This window comes from Ambystoma mexicanum, chromosome 2q (assembly GCF_040938575.1).
Source record: "Ambystoma mexicanum isolate Mex_15411 chromosome 2q, UKY_AmexF1_1, whole genome shotgun sequence".
Classification (NCBI taxonomy): domain Eukaryota; kingdom Metazoa; phylum Chordata; class Amphibia; order Caudata; family Ambystomatidae; genus Ambystoma; species Ambystoma mexicanum.
Genome location: NC_090924.1, coordinates 971,644,136 through 971,669,397, shown reverse-complemented (window position 1 = coordinate 971,669,397; position 25,262 = coordinate 971,644,136).

Sequence of the window (25,262 nt, the reverse complement as noted above, 5' to 3'; positions counted from 1 at the left end):
AATCATAACAAACAGGGCCTAAATGTACTGTTGCATGTGTCACATGTCATTTCATAGTAACTAAGGTTTGGAGAGCAAGAGAGGTTAGATTGCAAATGGAGTGTGGGTGAGTAATTCTGTATCTGCTCAGCCATTAAGTGGTGGATCAGTCGTTCATAATAGGCCATTTTCGCTGTTTCCTGCAGTCATTCTTCCACAGTAGGATCTGCACTCAAAACCTTTGAGGTTGTCACACAAGGTTTGGGTGCAATCCTAGCAATACTATAGTGGACCTTATCTCATGGAATGTCTGTGGTAGGGTGAATCTGTTTAAATTCTGGGAGAACACTTCCTGGGTGGGAGTTCACAAAATGTACATGTTTCAGGAGAAGATGACAACCTTCTGTTTTGATTTACAGGGTTACGACACTTTTACAAGCCCAGCTGTTAAAGGAGATTTGGGTTGTCCGGGGGAAAGGGGCTGGCTGTGGCCATTGATCATGATCGAAGTATGAAATGTGAACTATTATTCCACTCAGAATGGCTATTGGCCGTGATGTTAACCCTACCCATACCCAACTGTCCATATTGCTTCTTATCATGTACTGGGACCCGACCGGTGTAAGTTTAGAGTCTAATCAGGATTCTCTGGCCATACTTTTTCAGGATTAGTTCAGCGGGGAAATGACAATCTGGTTATTTTGGTAGGGGACTTTAATGCCAACTGTGAGGAGGGTTCAACCTACAATAATGGTGGGCCGGCATTTTATTTTTTATTAGTACCCGGCAAGGGTCTATCAGAATGTAACAAACATTCTGATTGGCCCTCGCCAGGGCTTTACTCAACCGGAATCCCTCGGCTGGGATTCCTTTCCTTTCTTCCCGGCAGGGGGCGTGGCAGCCCCTCAGCCAATGAGGAGGCTCGAAACTGCTCCGAGCCTCCACGCGGCTGGAGGCTGCCATCCTCCCCCACCAGGGATTCAGGTACGTTTTTTTCCTTCTTCCTCCCCCCTCCACTGCAAACAATCCCCTCCCTGCACTCCCAAACCCACTTACCTTCTTATTTCCCCTTTTTCAGGAGCGAACGTGCTGGGATCACTTCTGTCCTCAGTAGGGCTGTACCGAATAGCATATTTAGTATTCAGCCGAATACCAAATAGTTTGTGAACTATTCAGCCAAAGCCGAATATGAAGCTGAATAGTTGCTTCAATTAATAAATCAAAATTGAAAAAACACACTTATTAAAAAAAGCACCATTTTAAATGCAATCTATACTTGTATTTCTCTTGTAATCAATGCAGCATCTTTATTTAAAGTATAAAAGCCAGAAAAAAGCAGATTTAACCTTCATTGTCTGATTGCTCAGAGTAGGTGTAGGGTGTTTTCTCTCTGCGTGGTCTGGGGAGGTTGGAGGTTATGTAGGGATTTATGTATAGTAGGGATGGGCAAGCAGAATTCCAGGTAGGGGAATGTGTTGTTGAGTTGGGAGATGGAATGCCATGTATGGTATTTGTGTAAAGGGTTTGCAGGCCCCAAGTAAGAAGTTTGTGGAGGTGTTGGGGAAGCAGGATGCAAGTGATGGAGGCTTGCACTGTATGCCGGCAATAGTGTCTTTGATTCCAATACTTACATGGTCATTTTGCCGTTTCGGCCCACGTTTGCCACTTGGAGCCAAGCCGGACTCCAGGCCTCGGCCTGACTTGGCCCATCCTATGAATTCTCTGGCTCTCCCAACTCTACAGCCTACAAATATCACCAACACAGCATAGCTTTCTGTCTGTCTCATTCAGAGTCCTCACACCTATCTTTACCCGATGCCACACACTGGCCCACTTTGGAACTGGAGAGATTACCCAACATTAATTCCTCCGAGAGGTCTGTTATGTCAGGCAGAGTGATATGCCCCCACCTAACAGAGCCTTCCTAGTCTCCACTACCTATTGTGAATTTTTAATGTTTCTGTATGGGCATGGCCCATAGGAACAAATGCTGCTCACTTTTCACTTATCCTCACCACTCCTTCTTACCAATACACAAACATATGCACCTTATCATTCCTGATAAAATATCAGATAATGTTAAACTCAGGACTCATGTCATTAAAAAAAGAAAAAGGGGACTATGACATACGCAATGGGAAGTGACATGACAGGAACTAAACGTATCCTAAAGTGAAATATGCACATTTCTTTCAGTTTGTCTTTTCCAACTGAAGAAAGTGCACATTGCATATAAACATTCACCAAAAGAAAAGATGTTCCTGTAGTGTTGCTGGCTAAGTATAAAAAGTGAGGACCTTTCATGTCTAAGAATACGTAACAAAAAATGCCCTAAAGAGCAGATTACAATGTAAGATATTTGACAGCTGTGTGATAGCAATTTGTCTGGTCTTGTGTCTAAGTGTCTGGTCTAATACTATTCAGTTTTGCAAACTGAAGTCTATATTTGCCTTTCTGAGTTCTCGTTGCATTGTATTCAAATGTGAAAGACAAAGTATTCGGCAAGAGCTGAATAGCATGAAACTATTTGGCTGGAGCCGAATAGCTCTTTTTCAGACGGAATTCAGACAAATACTTACTCAAAGCCTAAGTTCGGTACACCCTTGGTCCCCAGCGCGGCCGCTCCCGATGGCCACCATAGAAAGGGAAGACTCTGTTTTCCCTTCCCAGGTGGCCATTTAAAAAAAAAAAAAATCTGTTCCGAAACGCTGCAGCGTCTTGGAACAGAAAAGATGCTATTAGTACCCCGGTCTTGCGGGCCGGGGTACTAATAGCAATAAGCCCCTTGCCGTGGGGGCATTACTGAATCAGGTAATGCCCCGGGCCTTTGTTAAGGCCCTCACTTCGTTTGAGCATATAACTATGGGCCCGGTAATGCCCCGTGGCTCACAGCTTATTGCTTAATTAATGGCCACAATTATCAAATTCTATCTGATGATGAAAAGAACAAAAAGACAGTGCCCCCAGCTACAGCTACTGAACACACCTTTTTCCTGACAAGTTTTTCTAAGACTTTGAATTTGTATAAGGTTTTTAAAGGCTTTTCATTTGCTAATATGTTTCTAAGACTTTTCTATCCAAGCTGCAAGTATGAGCACTAGCCATAAAAACAAACTGCTTTCATTACACAAAATGAATGTATTTAGTATTTAGTATTTTATTTATTTCTATAGCGCACCAGGCCCAGGGGCATCCGGGCGCTGAACTTAGTTACAACAAGATGAAAGCATGACAAGGCAATGTGACAGAGTATTACAAGATTATTACAGGAAGATATACAAAATTTACAACATATACATTCAAATGAATATCGATAAGGCAGTGATTTACAGGATAGTTAATAAGGGATGCCGAGTAGGTCAAAGTGCAAGTAGGGCAGTAAGCTGATGTTAGCAGTCTTGGGCGGATAGCCATGCTTTGGTAAGGTATTTGAATTTCAGGAAGGAAGGTTCTGCTCTAAGGTCATTGGGGAGTGAGTTCCAAAGTTTGGCTGCCAGGATGGGTAAGCTGGTTCCACCAGATCTTAGGAGATTAAAGCGCGGGATGGCAAGGCAGTTGGCTTGGGCCGCTCTGCGAGGTCTGGTGGAATTGTGGAAAGAGAATCTGTTTGCCAGGTAGCGAGGGGCTTGGTTGTGGAGGCATTTGTGTGTGAGAGCCAAGGACTTCAAGGAGATGCGCTGTGGGATAGAGAGCCAGTGCAGGTTGCGCCTGGTGTCAGATATATGCTGGCGCCTAGGAATGTTAAGGGCCGCTCTGATCGCATTGTTTTGGACAATTTGTAGCTTATTTAAGTTGCGGAGATTAGTACCTAGATAGAGGGCATTACAGTAGTCAACCTTGGATAGAACAAGGGTCCTGGCCAAGGTTACGCAGTTGGCAGTGGTTAGGAACGGGCGACAGGCGGTGATGAGCTTGCAAGTAAGCGCTGCTGCAGATGAGACTGCGTTGGATTGTCTAGTCAAGGATAGGGTTGAGTCGATGTAAATCCCAAGGGTTTTCGTGTCCTTAGCAATCGGGATGGTATTCCCATCGATGGTGAAAGACTTGAAGGCAGGGTTAAGTTTAGTGAGTTTTTGTGGTGAACCAAGAATGAGGAGCTCTGTCTTTTCATCATTTAGGCAGAGGCCGTGCTGGGCCATCCACGCTTGGATGACCTGGTAGATGGCGTTGATGGCAAGGGAGTCAGTTGTGTAATCGCCTGTGATGGGGATGAGTATCTGTGTGTCATCAGCGTAATTGGTATACGTGACGCCCAAGTGATCCAAAATATCGAAAAGGGGTTTGGTAAACACGTTATATAACGTGGGCGAGATACAAGACCCTTGAGGCACACCACAGGCGACCGGAGCGGGTGGTGCGGCCGCAAGTGGGGAGAATACACGCATAGATCTATTATCCAGGAAGGATCTGATCCAAGTGGCGGCATTTTCTGAGAAGTGTGCGGCTGATTTGAGGTGATGGCAGAGAATTTTGTGATTGACGAGATCAAAAGCAGCAGAGAGGTCCAGGAGAAGTAATAATGCCAGTTTGCCTTTGTCTTTGAGATCTTCGATCTGCGTTTTTAAGTCAATAAGGGCGGTCTCAGTGCCATGGCGAGGCCGGAAGCCTGATTGCCTGAGTCCCAGAAGGTTATTAGATTCAAGGTATTCCTGAATTTGTAGGTAGGCCGCGCGGTCGAGGATTTTTAGTAAAAAAGGTACAGTGGTAATTGGTCTGTAGTTTGTGGGTATACTGGGATCGAGGGTAGGTTTTTTCAGAAGCGGGATGACCCATGCATCCTTAAGATTGTCCGGTACAATCCCAGAGCTAAAGGAGGAGTTGATGAGCGTAGTGATGAAAGGTGCTAGGTCGTGAGCAGCTTCCTTGATAATAGGTGCAGGACAGAGGTCACCCTGACAATTGGACGGTTTAAGGCTAGTGATAATCTTTTCCACTTCGAGAATGGAGAGTGGAGAGAAGCTAAAAGGAGTCAGAGAGTCTGTGATAGAGGGGTTTGTGGTAGGTATAGGGATCTGTAGAGGGTTGGATTGAAGGCTAGATTGTTTGTTGTTAATTTTAATTTGGAGAGTGGCAATCTTACCTAGGAGAGCTTCTTGGATTTTGGAGCACCAGGTGCTATCTTTGGTACATGTGTCAGGTGGGGTAACAGGAGTTTCAAGTTCTTTTAGAATTTTAAACAATTCTTTGGTGTTAGATTTGGCTTGCTCGATGCGTTTGTTATATGTGTCTTTTTTTGCCTGGAATATAGCTTCCTTGTAGTTAAGGGTGGCCAGGAGTACGCGTGATTTGTTAGCTAGAGAGTGATTGCTTCTCCAGTGGGATTCTGCAATTCGTTTTTCTTTGCGTAGTGCTCTGAGATGGGGAGTAAACCAGGAGTTTAGGTGGGCTCGAGGTTTAGATTTTCTCAGTTTCGAGGGTGCAATGGTGTCTAAGGCTGTAAGCATGGCCCGGTTGAAGGTGTCGACCAGGGCCGTCGGGTCAGAGCATGATGGATCCAGAACATTAAGAGCTGGAAGGAGGAGGGGTAGGAGTCTATCGCAGGTAATGTTGCGTTTGTTACGGGTGGCCATAGCCGGGGCAATGTTGTGAGGGAGGCTGATAGGTTTGGACTCAATATTGAATGTAATTAAGTTGTGGTCTGTCCAGGCGCACTGTTGGTTAGAGGTAATGTTGATGGGACAGTTGAGGGCGGCTAGCCAGTCAAGGGTTCTGCCCTTGTTGTGGGTAGGTTGGTTTAGGAACTGAGTGAATCCAGCATTAGTGAGGATGTTGTCAATAGACGAAGCAGCGGTGTCCTTGGGGTCGTTGAGGCCTAAATTGAAATCCCCCAGTATCGTAACCTGGGAGGTAACTTTGGTGCTGTGTGTGAAGATGTTGGAGAGGTCCTCCGCGAAGGTAGATAGTGGGCCGGGTGGCCGGTAGAGTAGATGAAAGGTGATAGAATGGTTGGGTGTGAGAGCTAGTTTAGCAGTCAGTGCTTCCAGAGTGGAGGAGTGATGTGTGGCTGAGAGGTGGAAGTTCAAAGCGTTTTTGTGGATGATGGCGATGCCACCTCCTTTAGATTGGATGGAATTACGGTCATGTCTGATAATGTTGTAGTCAGGAGGGATAGCGAGGGAGAGAAGAGGACCTGAAGCTGGGTGGAGCCAGGTTTCAGTGATTGCTAAGAAGTCGAGGTCAAGGTTGAGGATCAAGTCAGCTACTTCTAGGGCGTGAGCCGGGAGTGATCTGGCGTTGATTAGCGCGCCTTTGATGTTGTTTAAGTTAGGGGAGTTGGAAGATGGTGGTAGATTAGGTGAAAGTGTAGGTGGTGACAGAGGGAGAGGCAGTTTGATGCGGTGAGCTGAGTGATGGGAAGCGTGGGTGAGACGCGAGCCAAGTCTAGCATTTCTCAAGGAGATAGAGCAGGGTAGGTTAGGTAAAGGTCTGGTGGCGAAGTGCTGGATCCAGAGGGCTGGGTTGTTAAGATAAGGGTTGGTGTGGTGAGTGTGGGATGGCATAGTTGAGGTAAGATGCAGGTAAGAGTAGTAAATAGAGGTGGTGGTATGGTGCGGTGCAGCCAGGGTGCAGTATAAGGATGAGAAGGGTAGGCAGCAGTCTGGTCAGTAGTGTACTGAAAGAGTACAGTGGTGAGTTTGCAGTAGTTAGACTGTTGGTGGGGGGCATGTTGACCTGGTAGAGTCTAAGCGCGCGTAGTATGGTAGGGAGAGCGAGGGCGACCATATGACATTTACACAGTAGCACTGGTCAGTTAATGACCATAAGGCACGACACAATTGCAGTGGTCAGTTAGCGACCATAAGGCACGACACAATTGCAGTGGTCAGATAACGACCATAAGGCACAACACAATGGCAGTGGTCAGTTAATGACCAGAAGGCACAACACAATTGCAGTGGTCAGTTAAAGACCATAAGGCACAACACAATGGCAGTGGTCAGTTAATGACCATAAGGCACACCACAATGGCAGTGGTCAGTTAATGACCATAAGGCATAACACAATTGCAGTGGTCAGTTAAAGACCATAAGGCACAACACAATGGCAGTGGTTGGTTAACGACCATAAGGCACAACACAATGGCAGTGGTCAGTTAAAGACCATAAGGCACAACACAATGGCAGTGGTCAGTTAATGACCATAAGGCACAACACAATGGCAGTGGTCAGTTAATGACCATAAGGCACAACACAATTGCAGTGGTCAGTTAAAGACCATAAGGCACAACACAATGGCAGTGGTTGGTTAACGACCATAAGGCACAACACAATGGCAGTGGTCAGTTAAAGACCATAAGGCACAACACAATGGCAGTGGTCAGTTAATGACCATAAGGCACAACACAATGGCAGTGGTCAGTTAATGACCATAAGGCACAACACAATGGCAGTGGTCAGTTAATGACCATAAGGCACAACACAATGGCAGTGGTCAGTTAATGACCATAAGGCACAACACAGTTGCAGTGGTTGGTTAACGACCAAAGGGCACAGCCAGTATCAGTCATGAGACATACCACATTAGGGGCAGAAAGTGACTGAACTAATGAGAGGTGGCAGTAACGCAAAGAGGCAACAGAGTTGGCGGCATAAGTGTATGTAGCAAACAGTTATCGAGGTGAAGAAAAACCGAGTCTAAATGTATGTGATTGCGGAGTAGCAGAAGACATACCAGAAAGCACAGTAGTGTAGACTGAGGGTAACCCCTCTACTCACAATGGATTAGAGGTCCGAGTAGACATTGGCTCCAAGGCTCCGGAGGCGAACAGGGGCCTTAGTGCGGGCCTTTGTTGAGAGGCCGGCGTTCCCGCCTGCCGGCGGAGGGGCTAATTATGAATGGGGAGGTCAACAGCTGATTCGTGCGGCCAGAGCCTCGCTCTGGTGCCGCGATGCGCCCGCCATTGCTGGGCCAGGCGGAAGAGTCTGACGGAGTTAGTCGATTCCAAGAAGCGTTGCGCTTTAGCAATCGGCGAGCAACTGGAGATCAATGGCAACCCTAGCCCTTGAGGGAAAATCGGTGAGGCAGGGTGATCAGACGCACGGCCGAGCCGTGTGTAGCTGGAGATGCTCCTCGGCTCAGGAGGCTAGAGCTCCTGCCCCTGATCCGAGGTGTGCTGCTGCGGCTGGAGCGGTAAGGGCAGAGTTCCTGGCCCCTGGCCCCTGTGGCTCCGAACAGGCACCCAACAGGCCTTGGAGCTGGCCGCCGGCGTGATCCGCCTGCCGGCGGTTACAGCTGATGTTAACGAGGCTCAGCCTCGGTTTCAGGCCGCGCTGCGCCCGGCATGCGCGAGTCAGGCGGCGTATGGGGACAGGGTCAGGCAGGCCCTGTCCGTGTTCCTCGTGGTTCCTCTGCTGGGCTGGGGTGCTGGGGGGGCTCCTGCCCTCGCCCCACGATGAGGAAGAGTGGAGTGAGGGGGTGAGCAGGCACCCAACAGGCCTTAGAGTGGCCTTGGAGCTGGCCGCCGGCGTGATCCGCCTGCCGGCGGTTACAGCTGATGTTAACGAGGCTCAGCCTCGGTTTCAGGCCGCGCTGCGCCCGGCATGCGCGAGTCAGGCGGCGTGTGGGGACAGGGTCAGGCAGGCCCTGTCCGTGTTCCTCGTGGTTCCTCTGCTGGGCTGGGGTGCTGGGGGGGCTCCTGCCCTCGCCCCACGATGAGGAAGAGTGGAGTGAGGGGGTGAGCAGGCACCCAACAGGCCTTAGAGTGGCCTTGGAGCTGGCCGCCGGCGTGATCCGCCTGCCGGCGGTTACAGCTGATGTTAACGAGGCTCAGCCTCGGTTTCAGGCCGCGCTGCGCCCGGCATGCGCGAGTCTGTTCTCCTAATGCCTCCAAAGAACTCTAAGACTTTTGTAAGCAAGGAACAATTATGTGGACTGGTCATAAAAAGATGGCATACTCAGTTAAAGACACTGAATGTAATCTCCTTCGGCCAAAGAATGATATGACTTTAGTGTACATGCAAGAAGTACAGTCTGAGGTTGTGTGGATAAAAGTGAGCATGTGCGGATAATAGTGAATACTCCACCATTATTCTCTTTGTGATTCTTGTGTTGTATGCTGTAACCTATGGGGATGAGGACATCCATGATGTGTGTGGAAATGATGGTGAGACATGTCTCTGTGGTTAAGACTATGTCTAGTGACTGGTGGTGAGGTCAGCAATCTCTGTTGTATGTGGTACTGTGGGTTGAGCAATGAAGAGAACAAGGCTATGTTTGTATTTTGGAGGTGGAGTTTGGGTGGTGATGAGAAGGATGTTGATGAGATTCCATGTTGTCTTTCACCTCAAAAGTCAAGGCAAGAGACACCTTGTGATCTAAGTGCTAAGAAAAGAAAGCAAGTGGTGGTACTAAGAAGAAGAGCACCAAAGGATTATCAGTAATTAGCAGGTGTGTGAGGAAGAGGTCACACAACCTATAATCACTTACAATAGCTGACCAACTTCAAAAGAAAACAGGCTAGAAAAGCAGTTTATGAAAGTAAAGAAAGGGTCAGGTTTGAGAAAAAGAGTACCATATGAAAAGCAGTGAATGCACATGGATGGAGCATAGATCACATGACCTAGATCCACTTGTACCAACTAACCAAATGCAAACAAAAAGAGAATGGGAAGCAGCTTAAGAAGGGACAGAAAGGGAAGGGGAAGGAGCTAAGAAATGCTGCCTCCAGGGAATTAGATTGTGGAATTCCGACAGCCCACAGAGAAAGCTGTATTGACATGACATATTATAGACTTATAGTGTGAGTTCCTAGAGCACAGTGATAAAACAATGCTGACAGTAAACTCTGTGTGCAGGGGTACAAACCTCTGAACAAGCTGAGTGAGAAACATCAAGAAATTGGTTGCAATCTCAAATTAGGAGAATTGCTGGGCTATATTGCCTGAAGAATACAAGAGTCAGAAATCCTCAAACCGCCTGAGAAAATGTCATCAAAGAACTACAGTGCATGCTAGAAATATCTTGAGAAAGAGACTTTGATCAAATTGCAGACTAGTGATAACCTGACCTTTAAGATAAGACCCAAACCTGAAACCCGTAAAAACATCTTCAACAAAGTTTTGTATAATTCTAATTTCCTAGTCAATTCTTTATTTCATCAAACCTCTAATAACATTTGTAATGTTCTGTAAACAATATGGGATGAAAAGTAAGAATGACACTAAACACCAAAGTAAATTAAAATGCACCATTCATATTTCTCTAAAAAACATGCCAATCTAGTAGGCTTTAATGAAAGATGAATGTACGTTAAATGTGCTTCGGCATGTGGACTGCCATGTTCCACGAAGAAAATGAAAATACAAAGTTATTTAGAAATATATTATAAATCACAGCATCATTTTACCCACGTAAAGACCAACATATAGTCAGATTATTATTATAAAAAGTAAAAACTGTTTAAAGTGCACATTTTATGTAAAATAGTTGGGGTATCCAGCGTTGCCCGTGTCCTGATTGAGTGGTGTTTCATATGCCTTGGAGGAAGTTGCTCTTGTCCTCATGTCAGCAAGTATTGCTTCAGTTTGCTCTTGCATCTCATTTGCCCTGGAGAAAGTTGCTCTTGTCCTCTGATCGGCAGGTCGTGCTGCTGTTTGTTGGTGTGTTTCAGAAGCTCTTTATATTAATTTTCGCTTTGCATCAGATGGAGCTTTTCCAAGTGAAATTTGTTTTTTTCTGCTGCATGTTTCAGTGACTTAATGGCTTCAGCAAATTTGAGAACATTTCCAAGAAAGATTGATTGATTGTGCTTTCTTCTCCTGAATGAACTTAAGTAAACTATAACCTTGCCATTTCCCATATTTGGAGTGGCGTGATAAAACAATTTTTTTAATCCCCTTTCAAACTGCTTTAATAAACAGTTTCGAACTGTAAACAGTAGTAATACATTTTAGAGGAATAACCAACATATCGAACATTTTGCTTCATACACTTTTCCAAATTTTGCCTCCTTCTAGTACCTGCTGTAATGAATCGGGGTAAGCATCAGTAAATGAGGGTGTCTACGCAGTATATTTTTTGCACCCAAACATAGACTACAATATTGGCCCAGACAAATAAGGAATCCATGCAAACTTTGGTAGCAGTGGGTTCAATGGTGTGGATTTGTATAGCGGGACAAACATACACTCACACACAAAACATGTTTTGCATGTACGATTTTTGCATCCAAACATAGACTATGATCTTGCCCCAGACAAAAGAGCAATCCATGTAAAATTTGGGAGATGTGGGTTCAACGATGTGGATTTTTTTATAGCCAGACAAACGTACACCCACACACACACATACATACATTCAGCTTTATATATAAAGATGGAGCAGGATACATCTATCATGCTGAAATGTAAGGTTTGAATCCAACATGCAGATGTCATTCAGACAAAACCATGCCGTTAAGCTCTTTTGTCCTGACCCAATTAACCATCACTTTAAACAATTCATAGAAGATTAGTGGCTCATCTGTGCCTGCTGGTGACAATAGGCCTTGTTTCTAAACAACAGGAAATACATTTAAATTCCAAAATTTTGCCTCAGAAAAATAAATCTGCTGGTCTTGTGTTTTAGCTGATAATCTAAAACCCCACCTGGATTGATGGGTGTCTTGTCAATGAGTAAGTGCAATTTCAATAAAGCAGATGGAGAGAGGTTTACAAAGAATTTACATCTGTTCCAAAATGCCTAAATCATGAAGAAAAGATTAACAATTGGTGATTTTGTTAAGTTAAATGACAAGTTCAAAACAGAAGATGGTCTATTGATTTTAATTTCGCTCACATGCAATTCTCTAACATGTACAGCACACAGTCAACTTTAAATGGTGCAGGATTAAGTGGCAGCTGGAAATACATTATTTTTATAACCTCTGAACCATTTGTTTGATTACAAAACTGGCTATAGATCTGCATCCAGCAGAAAAACAAGCATCATGCCCATATAAAATGATGTAATAAAACGCATGATTTATGCATAATTCTTATATTGTATTAACTACATTATGCATGAAGTGACAGACGCAGAATTGACATCACCAGATACAGAATATATTATGAATCTAAAGACATAATTTTCACTAAGATTGAAAGTCAATGTAGAGAATTACTTTATAAAGGAATGTTGCAGTTCAATTTTGTTTCCTTATTCTTGAATGAGGAGCTAGTTTATGTCTGACATATTCCCTTATGACATAACAAATTCAGTGGGCCAATAGAAGCAAGGGGTGGTGGAAGGTGAATGCTAGGCTCTAACACATAGGAAGAAGAGTGAATGTTGGGAAAATAGAAACACAAGAGAGCCTGTTTGACACGAGAGAAGCAGATTGGATATCAATTGGAAGTAGCAGATGGGTAAAAGTCTCCAAGAGAGCCATTTACAGATGGGATTGAATGCAGAGGCCTTTCCCAAGGACGACCAGAGCACCTGGGAGGAATCCTGGGAGCAGGTGCAAAGACTGAAAGGAAGAACTTATGTGGCAGAGCTGCCTGAGATACTTTGGTGTCCCTAGCTGAAATGGGCCTTTGAAAGATGAACAAAAAGTGAGTGCAATGAGCCCAGATTATTTAGACATATTCGTCATGAGCTAATCAAATTCCAGATAACATTCACATTAAAAAGTATTTGTAGAGGCCTTTTTTAAACCTGTTTCTTTAAAAGAGGAAATACAATGCAAGGAGTATGTGCTTTGTGATTTATAAATTAAATTGAACCCTAGATAACAGCTTCATAATTTTGTTTTCTCCAGCGATTTGGGATTTCTGGAGACATTAAACATCTCAAATTGAAAAACATAACAAGTCCTTTGATTGGAGTCTACTATATTCAACAAAGTAAATGGAATTGATTCCTTCCCTCCAGCTGTGAAGATGAACCAAATTCTTTGAAAGTAGTGAGTGAGGCTGACCTCACTGTCCCAGCATACCAAAATTAACAGAATTCCAGAAACATCCAAGCTAAAATATTTTGCAACAAATCCAACATGATAAAACATTGAATCAAATAGGGTCCATGCCCAAGCCAAGAAACCATAGTTTGTCATAGACCGTATCCAACATTTTAGATGTAAATCAGTCCAAGAACTGGTGAACTGTATTGTAACGAACAAAATACTTTTCTGATGTCAATACTTTGTAATGGATTCACAGAAAACTAAAATGTTTTATTTCAAATGTTACGTTGAGAATGGCATCACCTTCTGATTTCAGGGTGAGTTAGATCGCAGAAAGAGATGATTCTGCAATGTATATTGATGGTTTCACAAAGTTAAATCAAGCAATGTCAAATTGTGTGACTGTCGCTAGTAAAATATCTGCACCTTTTCTCTAGAATAGTCATTCACGATTGTTTTTCTATGTATGGACCTTACTGTGGTTATGAAAACTAAGTTGGATATTACATTTGGAACAAAAAGTTAGTATGACAACAGCAGGGATTTTTCTTTCTGCAGGCAAGCTGCCTGTATTAATTTGTAGTATTGTGGGAGACTTCTCCAGCATTGGAAGTAAGGACAGTGCCTTGTTTTAATATAAAATATTTACATTAAAACAGCATGCTTATTGTCCCATATTGCGGGTGGGATTGTTGTGGTGAGGGGAATTAGATAAGAAGCATTTTTCCATCATATGTGAGCTAAGACAAGAGTAAAAGAACATACAATAGATGTTTTTAATTGCAGTGATATGACTTACCAGGTGTCTTTGAATGGACCTCATCCTCCTGAAATAATTTTTTAAGGTATGGATTATGCCCATCATTGGTTTTGATGGATGAAACAAAGTAATTTTCTAAATAAATGTAATTTTTTAGATTTCGGGGTGGATGAGTGACGTAGGAGAAACTCATCTTCATGTTGGTTGAATGAGCCATTGTCTAATTAGGGGTATTATTCCCTCTTCGGATATCCCAAACACAGCAAAAGCATACACAGGAGAAGTTATTAAAGAACCACATTTGACAATGTGTCGATGAGAGGAATAAATACCTGGAATCTAAGCAATCCGTCATAATGATGGTTGTGGCCTTATATATGTGTGGGACATGTGCTTCCCTTTTACATTGCTTACATGGATCTCCAGGAAGCAGTTAGAATTGGTGCTGCAACTGCTAACTGAATGCAAGAACATCTTGCTATCTGAAAAGATCACACCAATCTTTAGCCTATGCCAAACTCTCTTATGGGAGCCCCCGTTCATTTTAATTGCAGTTATTCTAGGCTGTCGCACTGCATCAATTTGGTCTGCATGCTTTCTGAAAATTACGTTTATCAAAATCAAACATCAATAGGGTTGGAAAGTGCCTCGAAGTTTCAATAGGGGTATTATACATGTTTATTAAAAATATTGAGCATTTTTCATATTTTGCGTTTTCATTAAGTCATATTTCTCTGATCTATTTAATCGGTTTGCACTAGCAACAAATGATCTACAAAAGAGCAAGCCTGTTTTGGAAGTGAAGTATTCCAGATTCGAGTCGATACTTATCAAGCCTTTCCCTTTGTTTCTTACAGAGTAAATCACAGTTTTTGCTAAATGTGCCCTTCTACTGCCCCAACAATCTCCTTTTAATAATAGAACTCTCAATCTTACTCTCTAGAGCTACCATACCTTAGCTAAAATATGATTAATTAACCAGCCCTAAAAGATGCATATCTTTCTATATTTCTGCAAAAAAGTGTGTGCACAATACACACAATTACACATCCATTACACTGTTTAGGTTCACGGTTTTCTTAGTAGCTGGTTTGTCCCATTGCTTTTTCTTGCCTACACCTAGCTTCCAGCCCCTTATCTGCCTTAAATTAATTATTAGTTAATGGGCAGGCACTATGTTGTTTTCATCCAGTTTGTGGCTGAGTGAGCCATGCAGAACAATGTCTGGACAACATTCCACAGCAGGATGGAAGGAAGCCTGTACTGAAATTACTGGCTACAGTCACAATTTTAGACTTTGAAAGAAGTATGGATAGTGATAGATATGGGCATAGTTAAAGCCCACTATTCCCATGCCACTTATAGTCACATTCAGAATAAACACCAACATGCGTCCAAAGGTACAGCACCCAATGACACATCTTACTTTAGGGAGCACTATAAAATGTGGTTTCTGGCACATTCATAGACCAATTCAAGCCAATTTTCTTTACGATATACTTCATGCTAACCATGTAGGGCACAGCACCCTTATGAAATATCAATATGTGCCTACCACTTACCACTTCATAGCATTAGCTCAAAGCAATGGCCAGAGTCCTACTTTCATGATATAACAGATTGTCATTTTGCCCCAGCAAGATGTACTGCTGTTTGTAATAGGTGATCAATGACGTGTCTGTGGCAAACTGTGCAAGCAAGCTGTAAAAGATCCCGTCAGAAAAAAGAAAATCTATATCAAGGTCTGTTGATAAACAACCCCCTACCCACCCACTGGGCAGAGCCCACCAATAAAATATCACTTTCATAGCCTGTGCCTCTGTCAAAATATATGAAACTAAAAGTATCTGCTGTTAAGCCATTTCATTGTTCCTGTTCCTCTTAAAGTAATTCACTCTCATGTATCTCCTCCAGGTAAAAGGCCCTTCAATAATGTCCAATTCATTTCTTTAGTGTCTACCTCTCTCTCTCACTGTTTTAGACTTTATTTGTTTATATTCATTCATTCACTATGATATTCGACAGAAGTCTTTCAGCACCAAGTTAAACAATAGCAAAAGCAGTATCATGGTATACATCAAATAAACCTGTAACATCCATTAGTCATGCACACATTATAAAAATGCATACAAATACCTAATGCAGTATGATAAAATCCAATATATGTCAAGTGAGAATACTAGAAGCACATAGTGTACGAGTGTCCCCTTACTAATAAATTCCTTTTTAACCATGCTATATGAATTCAGTTTGAAACACATTTGCTCACAAGATGGTTTGCAGTTGATTTAGAAAAGTTCCTTGCACCTACAACAATTCTAATTGAATGTTGGTGTAATATACGTAGATTGCAAAGAAAGGGTTTCCTGACAGATGTGCTTGTAAAATAAAAGTAAATCATTTTGCAATAAACATTGTAATTGGTGAAGAACTTATAGATTTGGATGGTCTTAACATGTTAAAAGTTGTTACTAATCCCAACTCCAGTAATTTGTGGAGTTAAATGAATGCTCCAAAAAATTCAATTCCAGTTGTGGAATTGGTTGTAATACAAAGTGGGAGTTGGAGATAAATGAAAATAAAATAGAAGATCTTATTCGCTGCTCTTCTACATCGAAAGCAGCTGGGCCAAATGGCCTCACAAATTAAACCTTACGTAATTCTATGACTTTGTGGACCTCCATTCTCTTGACTCTATTCAATAACATTATTAAAACTTGTAAATGCCCCCCATCTTCGAATACTGCTGTAATAATCCCTATTTTTAAGAAAAGAGACCGATCAAACCCCTAAAATTATCACCCCATACCCTTAATGGATGTTGATAGTAAAAAACTGACAAGGTTAGTTCTGAAAGACATTGAAGACTGAAGACTGGGCAGATCAATCAAATATTATATCTAAGTTCCAAACTGGTTTTCGCAAGGGCCTATCAACATCCTTCAATGGTATGGTGCTCAATATGTTTAATACCAACATCAGAAATCGCAACAAATAAAGGATTAAGACAGGATTGTGTAGTAGCACCATGTCTATTTAACCTGTTTCTAGTAGATCTTTGGAATAACTTGACTGCCTATTCTCTAGTCGCCCCTGCAATTGGTAACCTGAACATTTCTGGTCTCGCCTATGCGGACGATGTAGTTCTGATAGATCCAACTATGGTAGGCTTGCAACGAATGATCACAGCCTTTGCAAATTATTACTCGTATACCTTTGGATAAACCACCAGGTTACTTGCCTTTTTGTCTCAGAAGGTTTCCAATTCAATTTTGGCAGTCGAACTTTGTGAGATTTCGAATGAATCTTGTTGTCACTCGAGAATTACTCAGAATAAGAAGTATGGGGTCACAAATGGATGGTGTCTGTAATTATGTGATCTCAATGGGAAACAAAATGTGAAACATTGGTTGATGGCATGTACAGGTAAACAGAGGACCACCCACTTTTCATGCTCTGTTCATAACATAGATTGGTTATCAACAGAGAATAATCTTTGGGAAGGTAAAGAGACATTTCTGACACTGGAGGTTTTGAGGTTCTTAAAGGAAATTGAACCACTCATAGCATCTGTGGTTACGGTTTTCTTTCTTACCATCTTCTCGCTCATGCAACTGGTTTTCTATATATTGATTAGATGATGATATGCATCTTATGAATTGTTATTAAGGTCTGATAAGATTAATCAATTTGGTTAGATTTTATGAAGTTGAGAAGTTCTGTGATCTTAAGTTTCAAATGTTTGGAAATTCTGTTTTTATGAATTTAGTAAGAATATTATGACAATTGTATTGTTCATTTTCTTCTTCTTCCTCATCTTTTCCTGTCTTTTTTTATTATTCTCTCTTCTTTCCTTCTAATGTGGTTATTGATTTCTCATTTTATAAAAAGTCAAATTTTGACTGACTGATAAACAATACAAATGTTAAAAAAAATTAGCAAGGGTTTCTCTGTACACAGGCTTGAGTATTTTCATGTAATGTAGTCAGCAGATTGACTATCTCCGCTGGACATCCCTGGGGCCTTAGCACTGCCCAAAGTTAGTATCTGTTCACCTTGCCAAAGGCCCTGCTCAGGTCCATAAAGGCCAATTATATACATCCCTGCCTTACAAACATAGAGTTAGCCATAATCAGGTAGAAATTGAGAATTTGTTCACTGGTAACATCATCATCATTAATATGCTTTATTCGTGAAAGAAAAATGTCTTATAGCAAATACATAAATATAAATATCAATTAAAACAATTAAAAAGGTTTCATGTTCATTTAAACATCATTGTACATACATACATGGTGCAAAATTACATTTGTGATCCCTAACTTTTTGATTGGGTTTGCATACTGGGTATGAATAATTCTCTATTACACCTTGCGGTTCTAGTAAAAATGTGCTGAGTACATCATCTGCACAGTAGGCATTTAAAGTCAAGGTTAGGAGACCTGCACCTAAAAGAGCAAGAAAAGACAATATTTTTCAGCAGCCACAATCAATTGACATTTTTTTGTTGTTAGTCCTTTTGTCCATTTCTGTGTATTTGCTTCAGTACTGTGCTACTTTTAAGCCATGCCCTATGGCTGTACATGCTTACTCTTACTGACTGTGACCATGACATCCACAGTCGTTTTACAAAGAGCAATTGCATTGCTTTCTGTCCTGATGTTTTTTTTCTCTTAATAGGGGTAATTGATCATAACCTGTACAAAAAAATCAAAAAAGGTTTCCTTGGTTCGGGAACATATTAAACACTGATCACAGATCTCAGCGTTCCCTATATTCAGAAGAGCCACCATCAGCAATATTCTGATTTCATAATTTCATGTACAACAGTCTGGAATAAGGGTGAACAATCAAATCAATCATATTTTTCTTTCCCCAGGATGTGCTTGTGGATCCAATATTCATGTATAAGTTATGGGTCTGTGCTTGTGGTCAACAGCTCTGTTAGGATATTGACCTCATTTGCTCCTTTTATGATAGTTTCTGAATTCCTGTCTATTTGACGCATCTCGATCTAGAGGTGCATCAGGCCTAGGTTTCTGAATGTTTGTTAAACATGATTGCACAAGGGGTTTGCAGTTCCTCCTAATTGGCTTAATAGGTCCCTAGCCACCTCCTTATATTTCCCCAAGTGGGGCGATGACCAAGGTTGAATCCAATAGAGAGCAGATCTTATTAGTACCTCTCCCTTAATACATTTTTGGCCATGTTCTGCTAAAAACATACGACTGGAAGTGTGCTATGAGAAGCACAATCCCTTTAAAAAGAAATGTGTTCCGCTATTACCAGTCTCAAAGGATGTCGTTAACCCCAAATCTCAGCTCCCTATCGGGCCGCCGGCTTAATTTGCTTATTATATACTATAGGAGCTGGGGTAAAGGCACCACCCCCGCAACTCGGATGAAAATGGGTTGTTGCATTACATCCTCTGGCGTATTTTGCATTCATTTTTTCAAGGTGGTTCGTCCATATGCAATTGTTTTTTAACTCAATACCCAAATAGCAAAAACTATCCACCTGGGCGATTGCACTTCCTCCAATGGTAATGTTCAGTTTTGGCATTTTTTATATCTTATTTGGTCTAAAAACTATGTTCTTTGTTCTCTTGATGTTTATTTCAATACCTAGTTTTTTACAATTCTCTTGAAAGATTTTAACTTTTTCAGTAAGCCCGTAAGAGACATTGAAATTAGAATTGCAACATCTGCATATAGCAGAATGCGTTTCTTATCAGATTCCAGTCTAGGTGCATCAGTAGCAGTTGCACACATTTCAGTGACAATTTTATTCATCAGTATAGAAAAAAGTGTCAGCGGCAGCATGCACCCCTGTTTGACACCTCATTTTAAATGAATAGTGCTTGTAGTGTCGCCGTCGAGATTCCACCTAACTGCTGCCTTATTCTCCTTTTGAACAAGTAAAAGAGTCAAAAACTCTGATCAATTGTACTCAATCCCTGTTTAAATCGACCTTGAAGGTGACATAAAACCCCACCTGAAAATCTGTAAGAATACCACTAACTTTAACCCAGTATTCAATTCTTTAAAGCAAAATGTAAGCATCGCTGCCCATTAATCAAATTCCTCTCTGAAAAGATTGGCAGGGATGATATCTGGGCCAGGCAAATTATTCAGCTTTGAGTACCTTATTGCCCCTGTGACCTCTCTAAGAGAGAATTAAACTATTTTCCTTTCAGAAATTGTCTAGTTCACTTTAGAAGCATTGTGTTTCTCTATATGAGGGGGCCGCTCTCCTACACCCCTAGCAGAAACTGGATAATAGAGTTTTGCATAATGAGCTACCTATTTCCAGTCCATAACATTGGTTTCTAACCCATCACATTGCCTTGTGTGCTTGGGGCCGGAGGATATTAGCTCCAAAAATGTCTTGCTATTATTAGTCTTGTCAGCCTTGATCAAATAATCCCAGGCAACCCTATCAAGTTATTTTTTTGCATGTATCGATTACCTGCTTATATTTTCTCTAGTCGTGTGAATTTTATTTTTGTTAGTGTCTGGCATTTTTAGTAGTGTGATAAGGGACTTTCTTGTCCTTTTGCATTCATCATTAAACCAGTTCTACTGCCTCTGGTTCACAACCTTGCTGACCTCTTTCTAGAATTCAGTGGGCATTCTACTTCACAAAAAATTTAATTTTTCAAGGATGCTAGATGGTTCATGTGGTCCACGTAATTCCTCCAAGACAAAAAGGATAATTGATAAATTGCTATTATAGATCTTGTGTAAGATCATATATGTTATTAGCTTGCACCTTATTGTACATTTGGTCTGATTATGTACATTCAAACCAAAATGGGGAATACCCCTGTTAACTCCCGGTAAGGCACAAAAAATTCTAGGACCAGGGAATGATTGTCACTTAGTACATCGTCGATTACATTAAAATCAAGAATCTTGCTCCAGAATCTGACCAATAAACAACATAAAACAATTGGTGTGCTGCCCCAGGAACCCGTAAAAGTTGGTCTCCCCGGTCGATCACCCATAGTTTGACCATTTGCTGAGATTAGGACCCATTCATACAATCAGGATGTAATCTTGACCCCGTCGGCACATGTTCTCGGGTCCATCACATTACCTCGGGCCGCCTAGCAACAGATCTTCTGTCTTATACAATAGGTCGCAAGGCAGACCATTCCCAAATTCTGCATTGTAGTCACCTTCCAAGAACACTGTGGATGCCCTCAACACTGTGGATGTCCCTTTTTAAGTAACCAAAATTCCATAAGTAACGTGGATTTTTGGCAATCCTCAATTTGTTGGGTGGATACGTTGTTGGCGTACGCCCTCTTTAACCATTCCTAGCACTAAGGTTTATACTGATGGGGTTGCCCAAAGCGCAGTAAAGTCTATAGGCTTGATTCATCTAATGTTTTGCACACTGAGAAGTGACTCTGCACACTTAACAGCGCACAACACTCAATTCAGCAATTCACGGAACGGACTGTGCATGCATTTCCAGGGCTTTGTACAGACCTGTCACAACTTTGCGTGTTGTCGAATGAAGAGTGAAACACTACATGGAAAGTGTGGGATGGGCCTACGCATCACAATGAATATGGGGCGGAACATGCATATTCCCCATTCCCTCAGCAAAATCAGAAAGAACAAGGAATAAAGTGGGCATGTTGAGGGATGCGCCACGCAAAGATATCACACACCCATTCAAGCACAAACCCAACCGAATTCATGGATTTCTCCTCACAATTTCACGTCGTGAAAAGTCACACAGGAACCTTGTGATCAAACTGCCACATGATTGAAGACAGAAAGTACAATGCCCAAAGAATCCAACACGTATAAAGCACCCAATGCACACCATTCCAATGTCGGTGAATGCAGGTATAATGGGAGCCATCGTAAATGGACACAGAAGGTGGAAAACGGTGCAGAGGTCCTGGATTTTCTCTACATGCACCACACTGTACAGGTTCCCCCCTTGTCATCCTAGACCTGGTCAGGGAGTGGGAGGATGACCTTGAATCCCCCACCGTCTGCTCCCATGCACTCACCCCCCTGGAGAAGGTGCTGACAGCCCTACATTTCATAGCCAGAGGATCCTTCCAGTGCACCACTGCCATTGTAGGGGGCACATCTCAGACCATGCAATCCCAGTGTCTACACCAGGTTTTGGCTTGCAGCACATCATGTGTGTGCCTCCGTAGGCACATATACATATCACACACACTGCAGGAAAGGCTGAGAGTTTGCCAGGAATTCTATGCAGTAGCACACTTCTCAGAGCCATTGAGTACACGCATGTAGAGCTACAGCCCCCCTGAATGATGGAGCACATATACCGCAACCAGAAGCATTAGCATTCCATCAATGTGCAGGTCATCTGTGATGCAAAAGTAGTCATCATGCAAGTGAACGCCAATTTTCCCGGAAGCACACATGAAAGTTACATCTACCACCGGTCACCACACTACTGGTCCCTGGCATCCAGAACCTTCAGCAACAGCGGGCTCCTAGGTCAGTATCAACTGTCATGCAAATGCATGCAGTCATGTGACACAGTGAACAACTGACCATGGCACTCAATGCCAATAGCAACCGTTTACACATTTGCAGGGGACAGTGCCTACCCACTTTCACCATTCCTTCTCATGCCATTCAGGAATCCTGCCACACCAGCCAAGGTAAAATTAAATGCACCACATTTAACCACTAGAAGCATAGTGGAGAGCACATTTGGGGTGCTCAGGTCATGTTTCTGCTCCTTGACCACACTGGTCGGGTATTGCTATATGCTCCAGCAGTAGAATGCAAAATCATTGTGGCAGCTTGTGTCCTGCACAATGTCGCCTCGCGGCATGGCATACCAGTAGAGATTCAGGAGGAACATCGTCCTCAGCTACAGGCACCAGCCATGTCCTTGGTTGGACAAAGGGCACAGGGAGAGGCTGCACACAGCTTGTGCAATCATACTTCACATAAATGCCATCCCCTTCAGTGTGCACACACAGCAAAGGCACATCCCTGGGGCCAATCCAGTTTGCCCATAATAATACCTTGAGAATATGTGTCTGGGAGAGCAAAATGTGTGTGTCCATAGTCTTAAAATCAACTGCACCAATCACTGACACAGTCATAGCAAGTTGAAACAACAGTATACATTTCGCACACAACAAAGCACACAACACATACAACTACAACAAATCCCTTACGACTTACACATGCCCCACAACAAATAATGTGCACGCAGACCCCCACCAAAACACAGGAGAGCACAAGTGAGAAGGCAGAGTGCAAAAATCAACCTCAAACAAACACATGTGAGAACTGCCCTGACTGCACAACAACATACAGGTAGACTTGCCACCTTATTCCCTGACAAAAACAATGTCCACAATACACATATACATCAAAATAGTCATATGAACTGAGAAAATAGCAAGCTCACTACAAGAAAGATGCACATCTCACCTCACATCTGTTCCCTTGTGCGCCTGCATCTCAATACCAGCCAACTCTGATGAGGTGTTGCGTGCAGGCATCACAGAGCACTGTTTCCATGAATATCAGCAATCATCTGCCCTTCAGAATGCCTCAGTCCTGAAAAACAACACAAGGTCACAGCATGTAACACATCGATGCACCCAATGGATGACACACAATGACTTCAAGCAAAGAGTCGCCAGCCCACCATCACCATGCCACACCCATGCAGCTGGACCAACTCACCTCAAGCCAATGCAATGTAAAACACCATACACACACAGTGACACAATCACCACCCACATCACCTCCACTGCCTGCCCCCATGAGTGCCATGCTGAGAAGAATCACGTTCTACTTACCCCTTTTTCCAACTAGAGGTCACTATGATACATCAAATCAGGCTGTAGTCCGAATGACAATGAGAAAACTCCTTAAGAGAGATCCCTGAAAAGTTGGAAATCCAGAATCCCTTTGGAAGTCTTCCCAATGTCGTGATTTGGCATTCCCTGATTAACGTGGCATCAGGTCAGTGTAGGAAGTACTGGCAGGGGAGCCAAAGATGGAATGTCCAGGATGATGATAGGTGAAATCCTCAGTGATTGCAGTGAAGACAGGATCTGACAGAAGGCAACTGGGCAACCAGGCAGCAGTCATAGAGGAAGGCAGGGCACAGAGGCAACAGGCAGAAAAAAGACGAGCACACAAGAGAAAGTAATGAGAAATGGAGGTCAGAGGGAATGGGCTGAATGGACAACAATGAGCGTGTAACTGAAGGGAGCAACGACATAAAATAGCTGCAGGGGTATGGCGCATGGTATGCATTGCCATTGAAAACAGCAACACCAGGCCTATGGCGTGTGCCTGGTGTCCATGGGTGGGACATCCACCGTGTTGTGGTCAGACAAACGGGGCAGCCCCCACATGTCCTACTATGCTGTGCTGGGTGTGGAGTAGTATGGGGAGTGCAACCCCAAACAGAGCCAAAATGCCTGCGAAAGGACTCCCAGCATGGGTAGACACGTCATGAAAAGATGCGTGAACAGACTATCGTGTGTTAGGTATCAGAAAAACAATCATGCAAGCAGTGACTCACCAGCCTCCAAACCCCATGTGTCCCCACACAAATGCAGCTGGACCTGCTCACCTCATGTCAATGCAATGAAAGCTCCCTGCCACCAACTACACCAGATATTGCCACCTGAGTACCTGAAACTTACTTGCACAGGTTACCCACCCATCTCGCATCCACAGCATTTCACCTGAAACAACATCGTAAGCTTGCAAAGACATGCATTGCATGAAAGTAAACAAACTAGCCTTCACAACTCTCGTATTGAAGAAGGCAACATGACCGCCATGGACCACACAGTGTCAATGACTGGAAGTCCAAATAACAGAGTGTGAGCAACTACCAGGCCAACAACATCAAAAGTCATTGACAGAGCAATCACTGCCAGTGAAGCAAACACATTTAAAACACAGCACGACAAATTCTGCACAATTGCCGTCAGGTGGCGTGTGTGCCTTTAGATGCAGAGGAGGGAAAAGGACACCAAGCCAGGAGGTGAAGGTCTGGGTAGTGGAAGTACAAGTGTGGGAGCTGATGTAAAGGATGACATAGGGCAACAGGGAGACCGGACACAGAGTGATGAATGTGTAGCTGCGCAGTGGGGAGAGAGAGAGAGGGGAATTGTTGAGCAAGGAGGAGTCTGGCAGGTGGTGAGGTGAGGAGAGCGATGGTGGTCAGTACAGTGGGTGTGGGCAGAGAGAAGTGGGCGAAGAAAGACAGGAAAAAAGGCAGCATGGTCTGAGAGCCTTGAAGGCATATTGATTGAACAATAGCACATGGTGGGGGTGAAGAAGGATAATAGGGGGTGAAGGAGAAGGGCAGACTGGGAAACAAAGGCTATCTGTGAAAGGGCAATCCTCAGCTACTCATCACAAAACAACATGCACAACACACTATGGTAAGTAAACCAGAAAGAGACCCATGTTCGCAACATCCACGCAACAAAGTCTGTTCACCCACTTGTCTAAACTATGCACCACCCACCAACCCCCCTTGGTTGGGCAGCAGAGTTAATGCACATGACATCAATCTCCAACTGTTGCCTCATCCTACAACAGAACACACAAACTGGACAAGACATTGTCATGAAGTGGCTGGGGATCATAG